The sequence below is a fragment of the Triticum urartu genome, unplaced genomic scaffold, assembly GCF_056163025.1.
Source record: "Triticum urartu cultivar PI428250 unplaced genomic scaffold, HENAU_Tu73 scaffold2, whole genome shotgun sequence".
NCBI classification, from domain to species: domain Eukaryota; kingdom Viridiplantae; phylum Streptophyta; class Magnoliopsida; order Poales; family Poaceae; genus Triticum; species Triticum urartu.
The window spans coordinates 14,651,340-14,675,378 of record NW_028260368.1 but is presented as its reverse complement, the minus strand read 5'-3'; the positions used below and the strand labels follow the sequence as shown (position 1 = coordinate 14,675,378).

Sequence of the window (24,039 nt, the reverse complement as noted above, 5' to 3'; positions counted from 1 at the left end):
CCCATTTTTTCTTCTGCTCTTAAGTCTCTAAATTGAGAAAGTCTAGTTTTCGTAATCGACCAATTCGTTAACATACCACTGAACCACTTTTTATTAACATAATGACAACGAGCCCTTATTGCAGCTGATGCTACTAAATCTGTTGCTCTTTTTTTGGTACCAACAATTAAGAAACTTTTTCCCTGACTTGCTGCATCAAAAACTAAATCACAAGCTTCTGATAAAAAACGAGCCGTTCTAGCGAGATTTATAATATGAGTACCTTTACGCTTTGCCGAAATGTAAGGGGCCATTTTAGGATTCCATTTCTTAATACCATGACCAAAATGAACTCCTGCTTCTATCATCTCTTTCAAATTAATGTTCCAATATCTTCTTGTCATTTTTTCCACACTTCCTTTTTTTTAATCCTACCATTCCATTACGGAATTTAGTTCTTTTTGAAGATTAAGAAAGATCCGAAATAGCTTGAAATAAATAATAATTGTTCCGAGAGAACCTTGTACTAAGATAAGAGTTGGCCATTGATACATGGTATAAACATAACCACCTTAATGAATTAACTGACTTGTTTTACTTATTAAAATAAAAATCTTAAAAATCTAAAATTTGACCTGTTAGTGTTCTAAGTTCAAAAGTCTAGTAAAGTAAAAAATATTTTTATGGGGGTTCTTATGTCTCATAAAAATTGTTTGTTACGTCAGAATCTGAAGAAACTAATTCTGTATGGAGAAACAAAAAATCTCTCATTTCCGACGCGAATAGATTTTTTTTTTTTATTTCGAAATAAAGGTTCTTGTCTTGTGGGGAACGATGCACAAATTTTTGGAATCCGGTACCAACAGGTATAATCCCCCCCAGAACTACGTTTTCTTTCAAGCCTTTCAACCAATCAATGCGACCTCGTAGGGCAGCTTTTGCTAAAACTCGAGCAGTTTCTTGAAAACTTGCTTCAGATATGAAACTTTGGGTATTCAGGGAAGCCCTTGTTATTCCCAATAAGATTGCCCGATAATAGATCGATTCATCCAAAGCTCGTCCTGCTCGTTCCGCTCGCAATAGTCCGATTAATTCCCCAGGCGAAAAAACATTAGACATTCCATCTTCGGAAACCCGCACTTTTGATGTTACTTGGCGTATAATAATCTCTATATGTCTATTATGGATCTGTACCCCTTGGGATCGATAAACCTTTTGGATTTTATTAACCAAAGAGATACGACTTTGGGCTATGGTTAGCTCAGCTCCAATCAAGAATCCCCAAGGGACCCCAAGAATTCTTGGTATACGCTCATTCCAATCCTCAATTCTCCTTTCGAGATTCGGGGATAATGAATCAATTGAACGCGCTTCAAAGATTTGTTCCACTTTTGGAAGACCTTGCGTTATGTCACTAGATCTCGATTTTTCATATATAAACGTAACTAACCTATCTCCCTTGTAAAGGATTTCTCCATAATGACCATTAACAGTTGCTCCTGTAGTGGCCAAATAAGGTTTAGCTGCTCTTATAACAAAGGAATTCATATTTACAATGAAAATTTGACCGGATTTTTTTATGTGCGATTTAAATAGACATACATTTTCACAAATAAATTGTCCAAGGTGAATTATTGCCAATGTCTCTTCCCAAGAATCATGATGGACAAAGTGACAATTCAAAAGGAATGGATCCAACATTATGTTACTATCGAAATTAGAAATCCTTTTATTTTCATCTATTAAAGAGTATTTAAGTTCTTGAAGTACTTGGAAGGTTTGTTTTAAATTGTCAACGAACAAATATTTTTTTAACAGGATTTTATTATGCGTTAGTAAATAGTAAGATGAAGAAAAATGCGATATACTAGCTACAATAGCGCCTAAGGGCCCAAAAATTTCTCGAATAGGAATTCTAGGATTCCATTCTTTTATCGCATTGGGATGTTTTGAATTCTTGAATAAACCAATTCGAGAACAGTTGGATGCCGACAAAATCATCAAAGAGTGGTATTCTTTATTTCGATTCAACAAAGTGCCAATAGCTTCTGGATGTTGGCTAAGTGATTCAATCTTCGCCTTGGAATAAAAAGAATTGATATTGGCGCGATCTAACCTATTATGGGGAATCGGTCCTGCACTTGTCCTACCATACCTTTTTCGTGTATACGAAATAGTGGACTTGACTAACTCAATTCTTAGGAAATCGCGAATAAGATCATTTGCTCTTACCTCAACAAGGGAAGCACCAGCCTTTTCTTTTTCTTCTTGTTCCCAATTCACTACTAAGCAAGTTCTAACAAATTGACTATTTGTGTGATAAATTCTTTGAGTTAACTTGCTATTTTCATGAGAAATAAAATTGACAAGTCGAATTTGGAGATTATTTTCTTCTTGCAAGAGATCCTGCGGGAAAAGTGTTGCTAAATTTCTTCCTTCGTCCATTTCATATGCCACTGTAGGGCGAACGGAAACAAAATACTTTTCCTTGCTCTTGAGAATTTTTTTCCGTTGAACATAGACCCAATTTTTCCTTTTTTTTGATTCCTTAGAATCTTTTTTTTGTCTTTCTGGCGGTATCAAACAGCCACCTAATATCTTATCCGCCTCTTCAGGAAAATGAATATCTCCGGAAAATATTTTGAGTTCCGTATGGCTTTTTTTTCTCTTCACTCGGACCAGTCCGCCTAGTCGACTTCTTGTATTTTTTGTGAGTTGTGTATTCACTCCAATAATACTATTGTCAAGTATCTTTAGGGATGAAGATCTCGGCAAGATATGAAGTTCTTGAAGAATGAAAAAAAACCGATCTACTTCTTTTTGGTATTTTAGACTAAATTCTTTTGTTCCTCGATGCTCAATCAAACCCTCTTTTTTTAAGATGGAATCTTCCTCTGGGCTCTCGTATTCGTCCTCTGAATCTTCTTCTGAGTCTTCCTCTAAAGTACCATATTTTTCCTCTGCGCTTTCCCCGGGGCTGCCATATTCGTCTTCTGAGTCTTCCTCTAGAGTTCCATATTCGTCCTCTTGGGTCCTATATTTGCTCTCTGGGCTCCCATATTCCTCTTCTGAGTCTTTCTCTAAAGTCCTATATTCGTTCTCTGGGTTCCCATATTCGTTTTCTGGGCTCCCATATTCGTCTTCTAGGGTTTCATATTCGTATTCGTCTTCTAGGATTCCATATTTAGATTCTTCTAGGGTTTCATATTCATATTCGTCCTCTCGGGTCCTGTATTCGTCTTCTAGGGTCTCATATTCCTCTTCTGAGTCTTCCGCTCGAGTCCTATATTCTTCTTCTAGGGTCCTATATCTAAATTTAACAATTCCTGAACCCTTTTTATCTTTTCTGTATCGGGGATCGTCAAAATAAGCAAAAATAGTATTTCTACGTAAAACACCCATAAGGGGGATTTCAATCGAAATCCCAAAACAGGATATTAGTTCTTTCTCTTGTTCTTGATGATATTGTAATGGAATGACGAACCTATTTCTTCGCTTTTTCGCCAACAAATCTGAATTATCTTGAAAAATAGAAGGATAGATAAAATTCCAATGGCCATTGGACATGATTCGATCCGACGTTGAATAATCAAGAATTTCCCTATCTTTTTTACCATAAGTATTCATTTGATCTTGATCCTTGTGGAGTGAAAAAGACGCTATACTGGATCTGCACATACTTACTGACAATATCCATAAATGGCTTGTTTTTGGTAATCGGCGAAGATTACCATATTGATATTCGGGCGCATGGTAAACATCAGTACTCCAGTGCATTTCGCCGTCTGATTCAGAATAAATATGCTTTTGTACCCTTTCTTTAAAATGTAAAGTGGACGTTCCGGCACGAATCTCCGCAATTACTTGTTCGGATTTTACATATTGATCATTTTGCACTAGAATCAAGCTTTTTGAGGGAATATTCACACTATATAGAATATCTTGACTCTGAATAGTTACATGCAAGTCTATATAACATAGAAAAGCAGGCTGCCCATGACGGGTACGTGTGGGGTGAACCAAATTCTCATTGAATTTTATTTTTCCATTCGAAGGGGATCGTACAAGGTCGGCAGTACCCCCTGTGAATACTCCGCCAGTATGAAAAGTTCTTAATGTTAGTTGAGTCCCTGGCTCCCCAATTGATTGACCTGCAATAATACCTACGGCTTCTCCCAATTCGACCAGATCACTATGAGTAGGACTCCGGCCATAGCATAATTGACAGATCCAAGAAGTGCTTCGGCAAGTAAAGGGGGTTCTAATATATATTGGTTGTGCTCGAAATGGTTGTGCTCGAAAGGCAGTTATGAATCGATTGACTAATCCAATTCCAATATCTTGATTTCGCGCGGCAATGCATCGTGAACCGATATATATATCGTCTGCTAATACACGACCAATTAGTGTTTGGACAAAAAGTTTTTCCGTCATCCCATTTTGAGGACTTACAGAAATACCTCGGATAGTACCACAATCTCTTCTACGCACAATAATATGTTGAACTACTTCAACAAGTCTACGTGTAAGATATCCAGCATCTGCTGTTCGCACAGCAGTATCTACAACCCCTTTGCGGGCTCCATAGCAGGAAATTATATATTCTGTCAAAGAAAGTCCCTCGCGTAAATTGCTTTGAATAGGTAAATCAATCATTTGTCCTTGAGGGTCCGACATTAATCCTCTCATACCTACTAATTGGTGTACTTGAGATGCATTTCCTCTGGCTCCTGAAAAAGACATTAGATAGACTGGATTAGAAGGATCCGTTATCCGAAAATTTGAATTCATTTCTTGTTTCAAATATTCACTTGTCGCATACCATATCTCAACAGATTGGCGTAATTTTTCTACCGCGTGTACAGCCCCATAATAATAGTGTTTCTCCAAAAGAAAACTCTGTTGTTCCGCGTCTTGGACTAACCATCCCTTAGAGGGTATTGTTAAAAGATCCTCGATTCCTAACGAAATCGATGTAGTAGTGGCTTGATGGAAGCCCAGAGTCTTTAGTTGATCCAGTATATGGGATGTATATCCCATTCCAAAATGATCTATTAATCTGCTAATAAGTCGTTTCATACCAGTTCCGTCTATCTCTTTATTATGAAAGACCAGATTGGCCCGTTCCGCCATACATAAGTACCCCCTTTTCGGCTGAGTAGGATTCGACAATTGCTGAGTAGGATTCGACAATGGGCCTGAGTCAGTGATTCGAAAATTTAATTAACTTAATTGCCTCAATCTCAATCTGGATTCGCGTGGCAAATAATGATGATACTAGGGAAATCGGAATGCCCCCCGAAAGGGGAGGGGCATCGCCGAATCTAACTTTCTTGTTTAGGTAGTGTATGAATAGGCCTGACTAAATCCTTGTATGGCTTCCTCTATTTCTCTATAAAAAGAAATATGACCAAGAGTGGTTCGAATGTATATCGAACGAATTTCTTTTTTTCTATTTCCCATTATTAGATAGTGGGCATAAATCTCATGATAAGTCCCCAAAGATTCATATTGAACTTCAATCGGAACTTCTCTTGACCCAATGACGCGTTGATCCAGGTTCCATCGTAGCCACAAGGGACTATCTAAACTGATTAGTTTTTGTCTATAAGCTCCCAGTGCATCATAAGAACTAGAAAAATGGGGTTCTTTATCTTTCCTATATTTAAAATTATTATTATTATTGTAATTTACTTTTAGATTTGGGTAGTTTCTGCAACTATTATATCTATTTGCACAAATACCTCGACGCTTTCCAATCGTTAATACATAAAGCCCGATAAGCATGTCTTGGGTTGGTACGCAAATAGGATCCCCAATAGCGGGAGATAAGAGATTCATATGAGAAAACATAAGTAAACGGGCTTCTGCCTGAGCTTCCAAGGATAAAGGTAGATGAACAGCCATTTGATCTCCATCAAAGTCCGCATTGAAACCCTTACACACTAATGGGTGTAAAGAAATAGTACGCCCCTCTACTAAAGTGGGTTGAAAGGCCTGTATGCCTAATCTATGCAGGGTAGGTGCTCTATTTAACAGTACAGGATGTCCCCGCATAACTTCTTGAAGTATTTCCCATACAATGGGTTCTTTTTCCCAAATTTTCCTTTTAGCAATCCTTACATTAGAAGTGGCGCGTTTCGTGATTAAATCGCGAATTACAAATAGCTGAAAAAGCTTTATTGCTATCTCTAGAGGTAATCCACATTGATGTAATGAAAGCGAAGGACCCACAACAATGACAGAACGCCCCGAGTAATCGACCCGTTTCCCAAGCAGAGTCTCGCGAAACCTTCCCTCTTTACCTTCAATTACATCTGAAAGTGATTTGTATACTTTATTGTGACCATCCCTCGTCGGTTGCCCGCGGGACCCACTATCAAGAAGTGTATCCACGGCTTCTTGTACCAATTTTTCCTGGCACATTACTAAATCTGCTGGCGCTAATTCACTTCTTTTTAATAGATAGGCAAGATTGTTGTTCCGACGGATAACTCTCTTATAAAGTTCATTAATGTCTGAAGTCACTACTTTATCTCCAGACCTATAAACAATAGGTCTCAATTCGGGAGGAAGAACCGGTAATAAGCACAAAACCATCCATTCTGGTTCTACATTTGTTTGAATAAAATGTTTCGCCAATTGCATGCGTCTAATCAAAAAAACTTTTCTTATTCGTCTTTTTCTATCTTCCCACTCATCTCCACTATACCCCTCGTCTTCTAATTCCTTCCATTCGACCAAAGAATTCTCTATAATAATTCGCAAATCCAAATCTGCTAATTGTTCTCTAATAGCACCTGCTCCTGTCGCAATTTCCCGATTTCGAAATGTTGCAAAGCCTGGGGTAGAAAAAAAGGGAGAAATGCTGTGGTTACAGGATGCAATTTCCTCTTCGAATAAACCTCGTAATCGTAAAAAAGTGGGTTTTTTAGTGCTGGGCCTAGCAAAAGAGAAATCGCCGTATACTAGGCCCTCCAACTTCTTAAGAGGTTTATCTAAAAGATTCGCGATATAACTAGGAAGACCTTTCAAATACCACACATGAGTCACGGGACATGCGAGTTTGATGTATCCCATTTGATATCTTCGTATCCGAGAATCCACAAATTCGACCCCGCATTTTTGGCAAAATCTTTCGTCTTCGTTTTCAGCTCCGCTCGCTCGAGAATTGCCACAAGCGCAAATCCCGCTTTTTATGGGTCCAAAGATTCTTTCGCAAAACAATCCATCTTTTTCTGGTTTATCGGTTTTATAATGAAAAGTAGAGGGCCTTGTGACTTCGCCAACGACTTCTCCATTAGGTAGGTTTTTGTTAGCCCAAGCCTTTATTTGTTGAGGGGAAACGAGTCCAATTTGAAGTTGTTGATGTTTATATTGGTCAATCATAAAATAGAAATAAGAAAAGAATTTATATTTATTCCGATCAAACTTCCTCCCTATTAACCTGGAAGTTCTTTTCAGATACAAGGAAATGATTCAGTTCTAGAGCCAAAGATCGTAGTTCTCGAACGAGCACTCGAAAAGATTCTGGAGGATCCTCATGATTAGGTATTCTTTTTCCCAGATCGTAGCATTAAGTATTTCTTGGCGAGCTATAAGATGGTCAGATTTATAAGTAAGTATCTCTTGTAAAATATGAGCAACACCAAATCCTTCTAAAGCCCAAACTTCCATTTCTCCTACTCGTTGTCCCCCTTGCTTGGCTCTTCCTCTAACCGGTTGTTGTGTAACAAGTGAGTAGGGCCCAGTAGAACGCCCATGAATTTTCTCATCAACTTGATGAATTAATTTTAAGATATAGGACTTCCCTATTAGAACAGGTTGCTCAAAGGGGTCGCCTGTTCTTCCATCAAATATTCTGCTTTTTCCCGGGTACTCGGGTTCAAATACCCATGGATTTTTTGTTTCTTTACTGGCTTCATATAATTCTGAAAACACAAGTTTTCTTGAAGCCTCTTGCTCATATCTCTCATCAAAGGGTGCTATTCTATAATGTTTCTTTAGCAGATCCCCCGCTAATCCGAGCGAGCTTTCAAATATTTGTCCCACATTCATTCGGGAGGGTACTCCTAAGGGATTGAAGACCATATCAACGGGTGTTCCATCTTGCAAATAGGGCATATCTTGCCTAGGCAAAATTTTGGAAATGATCCCTTTATTCCCATGTCTTCCGGCTACTTTATCCCCAACTTTGATTTCACGTTTCTGTAAAATATATACACGAACCATTATGTCGAGCGGGTCCCTTTGGATCCATTTCACATCGATAACGCGCCCTCTTCCACCTATAGGTAATTTCAGAGAAGTTTCTTTTGAAGTGGAAACCTCAAGGCCAAATATGGCCCGTAATAATCCAGCTTCCGCGATATAAGATGATTCGCTCGCTATCTGAGGCGTTAATTTACCTACTAAAATATCACCAGTTTCTACCCAGGATCCCAACCTAACAACTCCATTTCTGTCCAAATTGCGGAGTAAATGTTCTTCTAGATGTGGTATTTCTTTAGTGATTTTTTCAGCGGAGCCCTGGCTTGTCGTATCCGTCTGAATTTCATATTTCCGGATGTGAAAAGAGGTATAAATATCTTCATATACCAAACGTTCGCTAATTAGTACTGCGTCTTCAAAATTGTAACCTTCCCATGGCATATAAGCTACTAATACGTTTTTTCCTAAAGCAAGTTCGCCCCCAATTGTAGCAGCTCCTTCTGCTAAAATTTGTCCTTTTTTAATGGATTTACCCCGTGGAACCCGGGGTTTTTGGTGCATACAAGTATTTTTGTTAGAGCGACGGTGGTTAACTAAAGGAATACTTATAGTCTTCCCACTACTTGATAAAAGTATCTTATGACTATCAGTAGAAATGATCTTTCCCTCGCGTTCGGCTATAATGGAAACCCTCGAATCTAGAGCTGTTTGGCGTTCCAATCCAGTTCCAACAATGCATTTCTCGGACCGAGAAAGCGGAACTGCTTGGCGCTGCATATTAGAACTCATTAAAGCCCGATTCGCATCATTGTGCTCAATAAAAGGAATGAGAGAACCCCCAATAGAAAAATATTGGAAAGGAAAAATACTTCTAACATGAATCTGTTCCCATGCAATAGTCAAGAATTCTTGACGGTATTCTAGCCGGAACAACCTGTTCTTCCTGAATACCTTGATTCAAGGACAAAGAATTTCCTGCTGCTATCATATAATATTCATCTCTATTTGGTGATAGATAAACCACCTGTCTCTCTTTTTTTTCTTTTGCTTTCTCAGCAGATATTTCATAAAACGGACTCTCTATGGATCCCCACAAGTGATCAATTCTCGCATGAATTGTTAAGGATCCAGTAAGTCCAACATTGATTCCTTCAGACGTGTCAATTGGACAAATACGCCCATAGTGACTCGGATGAATATCTCGGCTCCGAAAACTTGCGGTTCTCCCCGTCAACCCTCCAGGACCTAAACAACTCACTTTTCGCCCATGAACAGTTTGTGTCAATGGATTCGTTTGATCAAAAACTTGAGATAACGGGTATGTGCCAAAAAAGGTCTCATAAGTAGTTATTAATAAAATTGAAGTTGAAGTTGGAGTTACCAAAGTTTGGGGAGTCGGTTTCGATTGACGTATGAATACTCTACGAATAGTTTTTTGAACTGCATGTTGTAAACGACCAAGAGCCAATCCGAATTGATCTTGTAACAGATCCGCAACCGAACGAATACGTTTATTTTTCAAGTGATTCATATCGTCATCGTCAAGTATACCCGTTCCAAATTTCATTCCAATCAAATGATCCGTAGCGGCCAATACATCTCGTGGTAACAAGAATGTATTGTTCTGAGGAATATCAAGATTAAGTCTCCGATTCATATTTCGTCGACCAATCCTTCCTAATTCACATTTTTGTTGAAAAAATTTCTTTTGTAATTCCTCGCATAAGGACTCCGAAAATACCAGGTCCCCACCTACACAAGCAAATTGTTGATAAAACTCCAAAATAGCTTTTTCTTTTGACTCAATCCTCTTCTTCTCTTTAGCATTCGGGAAAGACAAGAAAATTTCAGGGTAGGAAACATTATCCAGAATTTCTCTTAGATTCGAACCCATAGCTGATGATAGAACTAGAATAGATATCTTTTGTTTTCTACTCACGCGAGCCCATATCCTTTCTTTTTTATCAATTGCTAATTCCGATCTCCCCCCCCAATCTGATATTATAGTGCCAGTGTAGATAGAAATTCCCTTATGATCTAATTCCGAGCGGTAGTAAATACCAGGACTTAGCAATATTTGATTGATCACAATTCGGTATATTCCATTTATAATAAAGGTTCCTAAGGAATTCATTATAGGAATGTTTCCGATAGAAATGGTTTGCTTTTGCACATCGAAACCAAAAATTAATCTCGCAGATACATATAATTCGGAAGAATAGGTGAGTGATTCATACACAGCATCTCTTTCTTTTATCGAGGGTTCTAGCAGTTGATATCCTTTCGCAAATAATTGAAATGCAATTTCGTGATCTGGATCTTTAATTGTTGGAAACTTGTCAAGTTCTTCTGCCAAGGCTTGATTAATGAACCTACAAAATCCCTCGAATTGGATCTGACTAAATCCGGGTATTGTGGACATTCCCTCGTTTCCATTCCGGAGCATCTTAATCTTAAGTTTCCTGTTTATCAAAGAAAAATTCCATTATCAGCTCACTCTTCATCAATCCCTATGGATCGATCTAGCAATCATGGAATCTATATTCTGTTTACTGAATCACATGAAATTCTAGGGAACTCCACATACGTATTTCATATATGTATTTCATACATATGAATAGAGACCATTTGGACGAAAGTTCGAGTTTGCCAGGGGTACAAATGAAATGAAAATGAATTGATAAAACATTCCTACAAAAAAAATTCTGCCACTTATACTTTATGTTATGATATTCTAATCAGATTGGATGGCAAAGATTTCTCATTTTATCTCCTTTCTATGAATGTAATAAAGCCGTAATATAATATACTAGAAAGTTTGACTTTACTTCGATTTAGAATAGCGTGCTTACTTTAATTTCTCAAAATAATTTGAGGGTTCTTTTTTATTTCGGATCGGAGTAGTATAATTGCTAGAAAATTCAGTATTTCATTGTGGAATTCTAAAATAAAGTAAGTCCCTTTTTTAAGTACATGCCAATCTAGTTATCCACCTCTCCCCATATCCATGCTTTTCTTTTATCGTAATTTCACTTGGGTACGCCAAGATAGTCAGGTTATACTCTATATCAGAGCAAATTTCCTTTTTTTATTCAAGATATTTAATTTAATACTTTGAAAAATTAAAGCATGATTCCCCATAGAGATATGTACATAAAGGGGATCTTTGGATAATAATGCTGTTCGGACCTAAAGTTTACCTATACACGGATTAAGCATAAAGCCATAATATTTTATTATGCCATTGAAGGGGGGGGAGATAATACCGATTTAAGAGTAGTTCACTACTGCAATAAAAAAAAGAGAATTCTAGTTAACGGTTCCAATTTATTCTGAATTTTGCAGCCTGTGAATAGAAATCCACTTTTTCTTCTTTTTCATCTCAATAGAAAGAAATGGGAAGTTTTATTGTGTTAACAATGTATGTTTTAAGATAGAATCTATCGAGGAGAATAATAGAAACTGGATCAAAAAAAGCAGGAATAGATTTTTTGAAAAAGATTGGAAAAAAGTAAGTAGAATTATATTCAAAATAAAAGGGGCTTTTCGTAAGAAAACGTGGATGAATACTTGCTGTTTTCTAGATTTTTGATCGGATTTTTTGGCGGCATGGCCAAGCGGTAAGGCAGGGGACTGCAAATCCTTTATCCCCAGTTCAAATCTGGGTGCCGCCTGATCAATAAAATACTTAGGTTTTTTTTATAGTGCTGATCGAATTCGATAAATTTTTACTTCGCATAAGTTCGGGCAAGAGAGTAACTGGGCCTGCCGATACTGGGTTTAGAGAAACCATACCATAGTTCTATCCTCAAACTAGGGTTAGGGTTTGTTTTGACGGTAGTGGCCAAAATGGTTATCAATAGGGGTGAGGTAGTGTTTCCTTATTCTTTTATTATATGAATTTGAATTGGTTCTTAATTGAGATTCGATTTGATAATTTTAAAATACGAGGATAAGATGTCAGAAATCTTGGTATCCAAAGAAAGGTCCCTAAGGGGCATTCTTTTTTTTTTTCAATCTAAGATTCAAGAAGGGACTCCACGAAAGAATATCAAGACTTACTAATTATTATACATTTTTTTATCGTACATCTTATGTTACCTACATACACTAAAGTAAGGACTACTTAATTCTAACGAGAATCAGATTAAATAGGTCGATCAAAAATCAATTTAGGAGTTGTATTATGGATAAAATCTCTTCATTCTTTCATAGAATGATACAAAGCAAGGCTGCAGGGTTTAGGTCAAAAATAAACATTAGGTAAGGTAGGTATCCAATAAATATTTATCTATCGATAATTTTATGGTATATTCGGGCGTCCTTTGCTTAAAAAAAAAAAAAAGAGTAACAAAAGGAATAAAAAATCTTCCTATTCCCGCTTCTTCTATTCAGGACATCATTCCCGTACTCTTTCTTTTTTAAGGAAAAAAGGGCTATAGTATCTCGTATTTTTAATGCTCTCTAATTCTACCAGAATTCCTATAAGAATTTGTTAGGAGTAAATTCCTTGAACTGATTGATCCATGGCCTTAGGGCGGAATCCCTTTTTGACTCTGTACCCTTGATTCCACTATGATTATTGATCAATAGTAGAATAATCCCTTCATAGAAATAGGAGACATAATTTAGATGGATATAGTAAGTCTCGCTTGGGCTGCTTTAATGGTAGTCTTTACATTTTCTCTTTCACTAGTAGTATGGGGAAGGAGTGGACTCTAGGGATACTACTAATTGATTAAGTAATCAAATTGTTGTATCAATTCTTTTCTTTAATGGATCATTTTGCATTAATCATTTTGTCAAACGTTATTCTTTAATCTTTTTCTTTAGTTTTGTTTCACTCCTGTAAGAAACTCTTGTATTGTAAGTTGTAATGTAAGAAAGAGCCATTATACCAATTCAGAATTTCTACTAGAAATGACGAATGGTTAAAAAAAGTTCTATACATAAGAAAATTAGACTTTCTTCCACGGAACTATTCACGGCATATCACACATTTTCCATTTCCTTTTACTTTTTACTATAGTCTATTCTTCATATTATTTTTCTTTCCTTCCATTTTTTTTATTTTGACCTGATTGAAATTAAGTGGATGCAATGAAAAAAGAAATTGAATTAGACTACTTAACTATTTCAATCTACTAATCTATTCTATGTAGATTCAAAGATAATATAATAGAAGAATCTAAAGTGTCGTAGAAAAAACTATATGTAGTTCTTTCTACCACACCTTTAAGATTCCAACCAGATCCTTTCATTTAAGACTTGGATTTTTTTTATTTAATCCCTTTTTAATTTCTTCAATGATTAATTGGAATTCCAATTAATTATTTTGGCTGACTGTTTTTACATAAATAATAAGTAAAAAAGAAGTAGGAACTAGAATGAACAGTGCAGTAGCAATAAATGCGAGAATATTGACTTCCATAACCTCTTTATTTTTTATTTTCACAATAACTCGGGATGTAATCCCATGGAGAGGAAAAAGGGGTATCTTGTAAATTCAAGGGTAGGGCTTGCATTCTGATAATACTGAATCAATTCAATATTATGAATATCGGATCTATCAAATCAATTCATGGATGGAGTTATATTTCACGGATGAGAGTTATATAGTATAACATAGGAAGATCCTCTATCCACACTAAGACCAAAATGGGTTTTTTTGATTGGATTAGGAATTCCCTCTTTTTTAATCCTTTTCTACTTTTTCTTTTCTATATCTCTAACCCACGAGCTTTCTTAATCTTATACTTCTTAATCTTATACAATTTCCCTTCCTTTTTCTTATAGTTATACATACAATTATGTATGTATTATATGACCAACTTTCACTTTCTATGGGTCACATAGACATCCAAATAAGCAGTAGAAGTGAGATGGGGAAAAAGAGGTCTGAAATAAAAAGGGAATACGATTTATGTATGGATTCCGGTAAAATACCGGTACTCTATTCCATAAGAGTGGAATAGGAAATTAAGATGAGGATGGTATCATCATAAAGAAAGATAGAGTAATATAATATCCTAAATTCTACTAATCCACATATCGTATGTGTGTCTTTCTTTATCGATTGGGAGTAGTGAAAAAAAAATTCCTATATGCCCTCCCTCCCTCTTTAATGAGAGATGCAAAATAAAAAAAGTGAAGTAAGGGTGCCCTGTGGGTATTTGATCTTGCTCCCTGCCCCTTTTTTTTCATGGAAAAAGGAAATATCAATTTCTCCATTCATTGAACCCTAGTTCGGGACTGACGGGGCTCGAACCCGCAGCTTCCGCCTTGACAGGGCGGTGCTCTGACCAATTGAACTACAATCCCCGCGGGTGTATGGCATACCCATTCTTAAATAGAACCATAAGAAGATTCGATTCGTCTTTCGTACTCTAAGAAATAGACGAATCATATACTACATACCCACATATTATAATTATACGTGGGTATAGTGAGAGTGACATAACTAGTATGTCGTGATTTTTTATCACTAAAAATGGATAATAATCCAGCCTTCAATAAGAAAAACTCTTTTGTTTGTAAGAAAGGAATGAGAGAGATATGGATTAGAAAAAAAAATTTCCTTTTTTCTTTATCTTTTATTTCTATAGATCAGACATTTTATTTTATGGAAGAAAAACAAAAGGATTTAGTTCATACTCACGAAGCCCTAGATTTTTGGTTTGGGCCGAGCTGGATTTGAACCAGCGTAGACATTGTCAACGAATTTACAGTCCGTCCCCATTAACCACTCGGGCATCGACCCAGGAAGAATTTATTCTAGGGTTTTTGCTAATCTATGATTAACCTCCTTTCATAATACTCCCTACCCCCAGGGGAAGTCGAATCCCCGCTGCCTCCTTGAAAGAGAGATGTCCTGAACCACTAGACGATAGGGGCATCACTAGACGATAGGGCCATATACAACCGCTCGTGATTATACTATAATCATAGTATGAGCAGTTTTTGGAATTGTCAATATACTCGAAAAGTATAAATAGATCCAAAGCAAGAGTTTTTCCAACTTTTCTGTTATGTTTTCATCTAGGATTTTTTTTAGTTGATCGTTATAGATTAATTCTCCGTGCTTCATTTAGTGTTCATACCAAAAATGCATCCATCCCGCACTAAGTCATAAAATTCTCTAAAAATATAGAGAAAGTTTCAAAACAAAGAAAAAAAGTGAATCAATTTAGTAGAAAAGTACTCTATCAGATTCGAACCAACGACTTACGTCTTAGCACGAGATTACTCTACCACTAATTTAAAAAGCCCTTTATCGGATTTGAACCGATGACTTATGCCTTACCATGGCATTACTCTACCACTGAGTTAAAAGGGCTTTTTATTTAATTCAAAAATTAGCCACTTGGATTTCCCATTATGGGTCTACTGCATAATGTACATATTATATATATAATATATAGAGATAGAGAGAGAGACATTATGTAGAGATTGTATATGTATATATCGATATCTTGAGAGCTCAAAATAAAATTAATAAAAAAAAACATACCCTACATAACATATCCAACTCTTCTTGGTTCAGGGTTTTCCGTTTCCGAAGACTAGTAAAATAGGCGGATTCTGGAACCCCAAGGATTCAACGGTATATGGATATGGAAAATATAAGATTTCCGATCCTAGCGGAAAAGGCGGGGAACAGATACCCAATAGGATATAGGATCCTTGGGAGGAACTTTTGGTAATGGCCTTGATCCTCTATGCTATTTTTTATGTGTTCTTAGTTCTATTGAACTTTTTGCATTCTTTTAACAAGAATCTAATAAACTAGAATTGAGTCAGTGGAAAAAAGGAGAGAGAGGAAAGTGTTAAATGGAGAGAGTCGACTAATCAGAGACTTTTAGGATCTTCTTTACATCAGGTAAATCTGTCGGCCTGTCCGTTTTTTTCTTTAAGTTACGACTCTTTGCTGCTTACTTCTATCAAGCCATAGGGAAAGTCTATGATGAATTTGGAAAACTCATCTCACCTCTTACTCTATGGCTCGGACTTAATGGGGGAAGAAAACATCTTCCATAATTTCTTTTTTGTTCAATTCTGGACAAAAAAGAAAGGAAAAAAGGAATTTATAGGGACAGTGTTACCCCCTATATCCCCTAGTTTATATTGTAGGAATAATACAAACAATTTAGCAGTCTGACACACTTACGTCCTTGCAAAGTAAATAATTATTATTGTAGTCGTAACCGTAGAATAGGATCCTAATCAAAATAAATACATTTGGTTCAGGCGCTATTAGCATGGTAAGAAAAGATTTTTTTTACAGACCAGAGGGGCTATCTAAATCCTAAAGTAAAGGCGAGCGATCGAAGTAGAAGTACCAACGGCTCAGTGTCCATGAACCTTCTCCATCTGATTCAATAAGGGGGAATTAGCCTTCTTGTCAAATGGCTATCCTTGACAAAGGGTACCATTTATACCATAATCTACAATGTAGCGGGTATAGTTTAGTGGTAAAAGTGTGATTCGTTCTATTAATAACTGAATTTGAAATGATATACTTAAGGCATCCTTAAGTTTTTTATTTTTATATTCGATGAAAACTTTAGTTCTTATAAAGGATTAAATCCTTTTCCTCTCAATAGCATATTGAGGAAGAATATACATTCTGGCGAATTTGTATCCAAAGACTAATTTAAATTGCATCCAAAATAAAAATAGGATTATGAGTACAGAGTCGCGAAGCATAATTTTGCATTGGATTAAGTATTCCAATTTTGAAAATATGAGTAAAGGATCTATGGATGAAGATACAAAAAAGTTGATTTCCAATCGTAACTAAATCTTCTTAAAATAAGGAATAAGGAAGCCAAATAGCTAAAAAACGATAGTTTTGGTTTACTAGAACCATCCGCATATTGTTTCAGCTCGGTGAAACCCAATTCTTTTCCTCAGGATCTCTTGAATGAAATTAGGGAACGAAGTAAGTAGATTAGATGAATTTAGATAGAATTTCTATCTCCTACTCTATAAGGATCATCTAGAAAGCGGAGAGCTTTGGTTCCATTCAAATAGAAAAGCTGACATAGATGTTAAGTGGTGAGAATATCCATAAAGGAGCCGAATGAAATCAAAATTTCATGTTCGGTTTTTGAATTAGAGACGTTAAAAATAATCAACCAACGTCGACTATAACCCCTAGCCTTCCAAGCTAACGATGCGGGTTCGATTCCCGCTACCCGCTCCATTCTGTATAAAAGGAGTATTCTATTTGTCTAGACATGTTAGAGGCTTGTATTCAAGCCTTTTTTGTCCACCAGTTTCTGGTACTCCAGAGCGGAGTAGAGCAGTTTGGTAGCTCACGAGGCTCATAACCTTGAGGTCACGGGTTCGATTCCCGTCTCCGCACTTAGCAGTCTGTATAAAAGGACTATTCTATTTCTCTAGATATGTATGGTAGAGGGGCGTATCCAACCCTTTTTTATTCATTAGTTCCCGGCCCTAGAGGGCAAAATTGAGCAGTTTGCGAAGTCACTTGCCTTCAAAAAAGAAGGCGCAAGGCTCTCCCTACCCTGCAGAAATAAAAATGAAACGAAAGGGACAGTCTACCTCTCCCTTCCCTTTAAAAAAAGTTTTGCCCGTTGTTTGTCTCAGTTAATACCCCAATTTTTGGAGCTCTGTTGGCGAGTTCTATTTCTGCCTCTGGAGGCGCCCTCTTTTTTGAGTGGGATGCAAAGGAAGGGTAAGATAGTAAGGGATACGGCACTAGACTAACACCTAATTAATACTTAATTTAATATAAGTAGTTAAACAGTTAACTAGACTAAACTTTTTATCATAGTACTTTGATAAATTAAGCGGGCGAGCGGCGGGAATCGAACCCGTATCTTCTCCTTGGCAAGGAGATATTTTACCATTGAACTACGCTCGCTACGGTATATATTTTATAGCGTATATCCGCCTGGGTCGACCTTCTATGTCTGGGTCGACCGTTTCATTTCATTTTTCTATTATATTAGAGTTTTCCTTTTTTATTATCTGTCAATGAATATTCTAATGGGAATGGAATTTCATAATACTGAAAGAGAAGAGCTTAGCAATTCGGAACGCAAATTGCGTTTTAATACGTCTCACTATTCTAATTTTTTTAGAAGAACTGGCCTTTATTATTTCTTTTTTATGGGGTTAATAAATATTAACCAAATTTCATTTAAGAAATGAGAGAATTCAGAATAGCTACGAGAAAGACTAGTCCAATCCATAATGATGTACCGGAAAATACAACATTTTTATTATTTGACAACCATCAGGAGAAGCAAATACAAGGGGTACACTAATTACTAAGACTGAGGAAGTCGCAATTAATGCAAAAACAGCTAATTGGAAAGCAATAGTCATATTTCTAATCCTCCAAGCTACCATCAAATAAAGTTGACTACATATTTGATCCCTCACTTAAACCAAAATTGTAAAAAAATACAAGAAGTAGGAGGGGGTTTAATCATGAATCCATTGATTCTTCTCTTTAATTCAAATTTATTACTTAAACCGCTTTTTTATTTGGATATGGGGGTGAGAAGAGATTATTTACTCTTTATTTCACAAGCGGGTATAGCGGATCCTGTATCCGTGTATACAGTATACAGAGATATATCGAAAGGAACTTGTATCTGATATCTTTCTAGAGGCTAATAAATCTTTTTATTTTATTATGGCTATGTTCTATTTGTAGGAGTAAAATAAGGATTAGGCTGTGGAGAGAGGCTGAGTGGTTGATAGCTCCGGTCTTGAAAACCGGTATAGTTCTAGGAACTATCGAGGGTTCGAATCCCTCTCTCTCCTTTTGCTTATTGAATACGTTTGTTTCTTTCATTTTTATTTATTTTTTTTTTCTGTCCCTTATCTTTCTTTCATAAAAAGGAATGAATGGCTCGGCTAGATGGAATAACCGAGCCAGAACAGAAAAAAAGTAGAACAGTATAAATAAGAAAATCTTAGTTAAGAGGGTTCATGTAAAGAACAGGTTCCCAAATCACGATCGATTCCCTTTTCAAAACCTGCTGCAGCAGCTCGGGCTCTTCCTGCATGCCATAAATGGCCCACAAAAAAGAAGAATCCTAGAACAAAATGAGAGTTGATAACCAACTTCTAGGAGAGACATAATTAACTGCATTGATCTCGGTAGCTACGCCACCCACGGAATTTAAAGAGCCTAAAGGAGCGTGGGTCATATATTCTGCTGAGCGTCGTTCTTGCCAAGGTTGTATGTCTTTTTTCAACCTACTCAAGTCCAAACCGTTGGGGCCCCTTAGAGGTTCTAACATGGAGCACGAAGGTCCAAAAACGCATAGTTTCCCCTCCAAAGATAACTCCCCAGTTGGGGAACGCATTAGATATTTACCTAAACCTGTGGGTCCTTGAGCGGATCCCACATTAGCTCCAAGACGCTGGTCTCTAACTAGAAAAGTAAATGCTTGAGCTTGAGAAGCTTCTGGCCCGGTGGGTCCATAAAACTCACTCGGATAAGCTGTATTATTGAACCATACAAAACAACAAGCGATAAAACCAAAGACAGATAAAGCAGCTAAACTATAAGACAAGTAAGCTTCTCCAGACCATACAAATGCACGGCGAGCCCATGCGAAGGGTTTGGTTAAAATATGCCAAATTCCGCCAAATACACAAATAAAACCCAACCATACATGCCCACCAATTATATCTTCTAAATCATCTACACTAACAATCCACCCTTCTCCACCAAAAGGAGATTTTAGTAAATAACCAAATATAACACTGGGACTAAGGGTCAAATTGGTAATTTTTCTTACATCTCCCCCCCCAGGGGCCCAGGTATCATATACACCGCCAAAATAAAGAGCCTTGAGTACTAGAAGAAAAGCACCTAGACCTAACAAAATTAAGTGAATACCCAAAATTGTAGTCATTTTATTTCTATCTTTCCAGACATAACCAAAGAATGGAAAAGATTCCTCAAGAGTCTCGGGTCCCAGAAGCGCGTGATAAATGCCACCGAAGCCTAAGACTGCGGAGGAAATTAGGTGAAGTACGCCAGATACAAAGTACGGAAAAGTATCTAGAACTTCCCCCCCTGGCCCTACTCCCCAACCTAGAGTAGCTAAGTGTGGAAGTAAAATCAACCCTTGTCATACATGGGCTTTTCTGGTACGAAATGGGCCACTTCAAATAGGTTCATTGCTCCGGCCCAGAATACGATTAATCCGGCATGAGCTACATGAGCTCCAAGCAGTTTACCGGACAAATTGATAAGTCTGGCATTCCCAGCCACCAAGCAAAGCCGGTGGTTTCTTGGTCACGACCAGCTAAAACGAAAGTTCCATTAAAGAGCGTTTCCACGTGGTAGAACCTCCTCAGGGGAATATAAGATTTTCATGAGGCTGATCCTGAGCTGCCATCCACGCACGAATACCCTCGTTTAAAGAATATTTTTGGTGTAGAAAGTCTCAAATTCAGGATCTTCCGCTGCACGGATTTCCTGGAAACAAAGTCATAGGCACGTAAGTTCAGAGCCAAGCCAACTACGCCAATAGCACTCATCCATAAACCGTGACGGGTACAAATAGCATAAAGAAATGTAACCAACGTTTATTGGAAAAAGCAACACCAAAGATTTGGGACCAAAAGCGGTTAGCAGTGACCATTGAATAAGTTTCTTCAGCTTGAGTTGGGTTAAAAGCACGAAGGTATTTGCACCATCACCGTCCTCAATAGAGTGTTTTCTACGGTCGCTCCATGAATAGCGCATAGCAGAGCCGCACCTAATACTCCGGCAAACTCCCATCATATGAAATGGGTTCAACGTCCAATTATGAAATCCTTGGAAGAAAAGGATGAATCGAAATATCGCTGCTACGCCAAAACTCGGCGCAAAGAACCAACCAGATTGCCCCAGTGGATAAATAAGGAATACAGAAACAAAAACAGCAATTGGACCAGAGAATGAGATTGCATTATAAGGCCGCAATTGAACAGACCGAGCAAGTTCAATTGGCGTAACATGAAACCTATTAGTGCAAAAGCCCCGTGGAGAGCTACAAAAGTCCATAGACCGCCTAATTGACACCAACGAGTAAAATCTCCTTGTGCTTCGGGCCCCCATAGTAGCAACAAAGAGTGTGCTAAACTATGGCAGGGGGTAGAAACTGCTGCGGTTAAGAAATTACAACCTTCCAAATAGGAACTAGCCAATCCATGGGTATACCAAGAAGTTACAAAAGTTGTCCCTGTAAACCAACCCCCTAAAGCGAAATAAGCACAAGGAAAGAGCAATAGGCCAGACCATCCTACAAAAACGAAACGGTCCCTTCGTAACCAGTCATCCATAGTATCAAATAGATCATTTTCTTCTTTAGGAATTCTACCAAGGGCATAGTCATAGTGATCCTCCTATTCAATTACTTCAACCATTTCCGAGCACCTCATATCACTTTCAAGGCATATGATAGTTTTATTATCTGTGGACGATTTCTTTCTCGTTCAATGCCCTTTTTCAATGGTCTCGAAGAGAGAAATTTCCCATTTTTATCTATGGAGTCACAGTCACAACCGAGGTCGTGGTAAATCCATGAATTTGATTCGATTTGTTTTTCTTATACTATTTATTTGTTTTTCTTATACTATAGAAATAGAAATAAATTGTTTTTCTTATACTATAGAAAGAAATAAACCTTTGAAGAAATAAACCTTTGAATTCAGCATTATTCCAAGACTCCTATTTCAAAGTCTATCTTTTAAGGGAAAAATGCAAATAAAAGTAACCCTTCTTTTCCCATTCCCTCTCTATTGCATGGGTGGAAGAACTAAAATAATAGAGGATTCTGAAAAAAAAAAATGGACCTTCGAAATCCAATTTTATGTGTAGCGCAAAGGAGTTGCGATTTCTTCTTATTCCTATAGAACATCTAGTAACAAGAATATGAAATCGTAAATAGCGAAAAATTCTTGTCTTGCGCGGTCTAAGTCTAAGGAAATAAAAAAAATTCGCTTATACAATTTCATCTACATCGAATTTATATATCAGAATAGCGGATAGAGGCATCATTAAAGGAGTCAGGTCTACTTACTTTATGCTTCTTTCCAATTTTATGGTGGATTTGATAAGAACCCTTTTTGCTTTCTTGATAAATAATCGACAAAAAAAGCGTTTTTTTTATATAACCTGCTTGTTTTATTATAATTATAACAAGTCCTATATGGAAATGCCCGCTAAAGAGAAAATCTATTTGATTGTCTCTCGGCCAATATCGATTTTTAGAAAGAAAAAACAAGAATTTTCTTCTTTTTTTATTAACATTAAGAAAAAAGAATATAATTAAAATGGAATTGGCAATATAATTTTTATAGACTTTTGAAAGAAAAAAAAGGGGTTTTTTGCAACCGTTATTTCTTATTTCTTGCCTATATCATATCACGGAAACCTTTCGCTTTGGAACGTGGAGAGATGGCTGAGTGGACTAAAGCGGCGGATTGCTAATCCGTTGTACAATTTTTTTGTACCGAGGGTTCGAATCCCTCTCTTTCCGCTCCCTTGGATCATTTGGGACTTTCGAATTGGAAAGAATTCTGACCCCCGGATTTTCTCATAGATAAATGTACGAAACAAATCCAATAAGAAAAAAAAAAACTGAATTTTTACTCCTCGCGTCCAGGATTCCGTCCTGGGTCATTAGATAAGAATCCAAAGATAAAGAGTGAAACAAAGAATATCACTACTGTATAAACAAAAAGTTTGAGAGTAAGCATTACATAATCTCCAAGATTTTTTTTTAAGGAATAGATTACCAGTTTTTCCTTACCACACGGATCCACTAGGATGGTTTTTTTTTATACCTAAAAATGCAAAAAAGAATTCTTGAAAAAAATTGCAAGAATTCTTTTATAATAAGCACTCTTATCAATAGCAAAAATAGGGTTAGGTGGTTAGGTATTGTGTAGGTACCTTTAGGTACCTGCTCAACCTAGGTGCAGGGGAGTAGAAAGGCTGATCCAAATTTATTGCTGTAGCTACCCATTCAATGTAGAAGAATTTAAATTTTAGAATCGAAGGTTCATAATATAAAAATATAAAACTTCTCGGCTTTTACCCATTTTAAAATTTTTTTGGAATGAACACATCATTCAATTTGGCATACAGAGTACTAAAGATTTCATCGAAAACTTACAGCAGCTTGCCAAACAAAGGCTAATAGAAAAAAGAATAGAGGTATAACAGGCATAATATCCACGATTGGATTGAAAATAGCATAAGCTTCGGGTAATTTGGCAAAGAAAAAACTAGTAGGATAAAGAACAGAATTAAAACAGATACAGGTTAAACTAAGTATATTAGGCATAACAAGCATTTCATTCTTGTAGAGTAAATAATTGGATTTTTCTTGAGTTATTTTTTTAAGGGAAAGAAGGAAAAGGCAGATTCAAAATCTTTTTTCTTCGGACTTTCCCAAACACAAAATACCTCCTTGTATTCGCACTCTCAAATGAGAGTGGAATAAATTCGACTTTCATATAATATCTTAATAGAATTCCATGTAATGATCAATGCATTTTTTTGATTCTATATTATCCGCATGTGTAGAATACTAGCAAGAGAATATCCCTCCTTTTTTATGTAATTGAAATGGTATTGACGAATAACAAATAAACATACTAGTGTTTATTAGTGTCGCATAAAACCCGAAATGGGGCGTGGCCAAGTGGTAAGGCAGCGGGTTTTGGTCCCGTTACTCGGAGGTTCGAATCCTTCCGTCCCAGATTGTTTCTGATGAAACAAACGGTGAAATCATATAGTATTCCGTACGAGACAAAAGTTTATTAAAGAGAATAATGATATCTTATTCTTTCTCAGAAAACATA

At 36.8% G+C, this 24,039-nt stretch overlaps 5 non-coding genes across 5 annotated transcripts; 2 read left to right on the top strand and 3 right to left on the bottom strand.

Moving 5' to 3' along the window:
• The first annotated feature begins 11,793 nt into the window (after positions 1-11,793).
• On the top strand, positions 11,794-11,864 carry TRNAC-GCA (transfer RNA cysteine (anticodon GCA)). Its single transcript has one exon. It is a non-coding gene; the product is annotated as a tRNA-Cys (tRNA).
• Positions 11,865-14,868: 3,004 nt separating this feature from the next.
• Positions 14,869-14,950, bottom strand: TRNAY-GUA (transfer RNA tyrosine (anticodon GUA)). Its single transcript has one exon. It is a non-coding gene; the product is annotated as a tRNA-Tyr (tRNA).
• A 504-nt stretch (positions 14,951-15,454) lies between these two features.
• Positions 15,455-15,526, bottom strand: TRNAT-GGU (transfer RNA threonine (anticodon GGU)). Its single transcript has one exon. It is a non-coding gene; the product is annotated as a tRNA-Thr (tRNA).
• A 2,482-nt stretch (positions 15,527-18,008) lies between these two features.
• On the bottom strand, positions 18,009-18,079 carry TRNAG-GCC (transfer RNA glycine (anticodon GCC)). Its single transcript has one exon. It is a non-coding gene; the product is annotated as a tRNA-Gly (tRNA).
• A 4,542-nt stretch (positions 18,080-22,621) lies between these two features.
• On the top strand, positions 22,622-22,709 carry TRNAS-GCU (transfer RNA serine (anticodon GCU)). Its single transcript has one exon. It is a non-coding gene; the product is annotated as a tRNA-Ser (tRNA).
• The last annotated feature ends 1,330 nt before the right edge of the window (positions 22,710-24,039 follow it).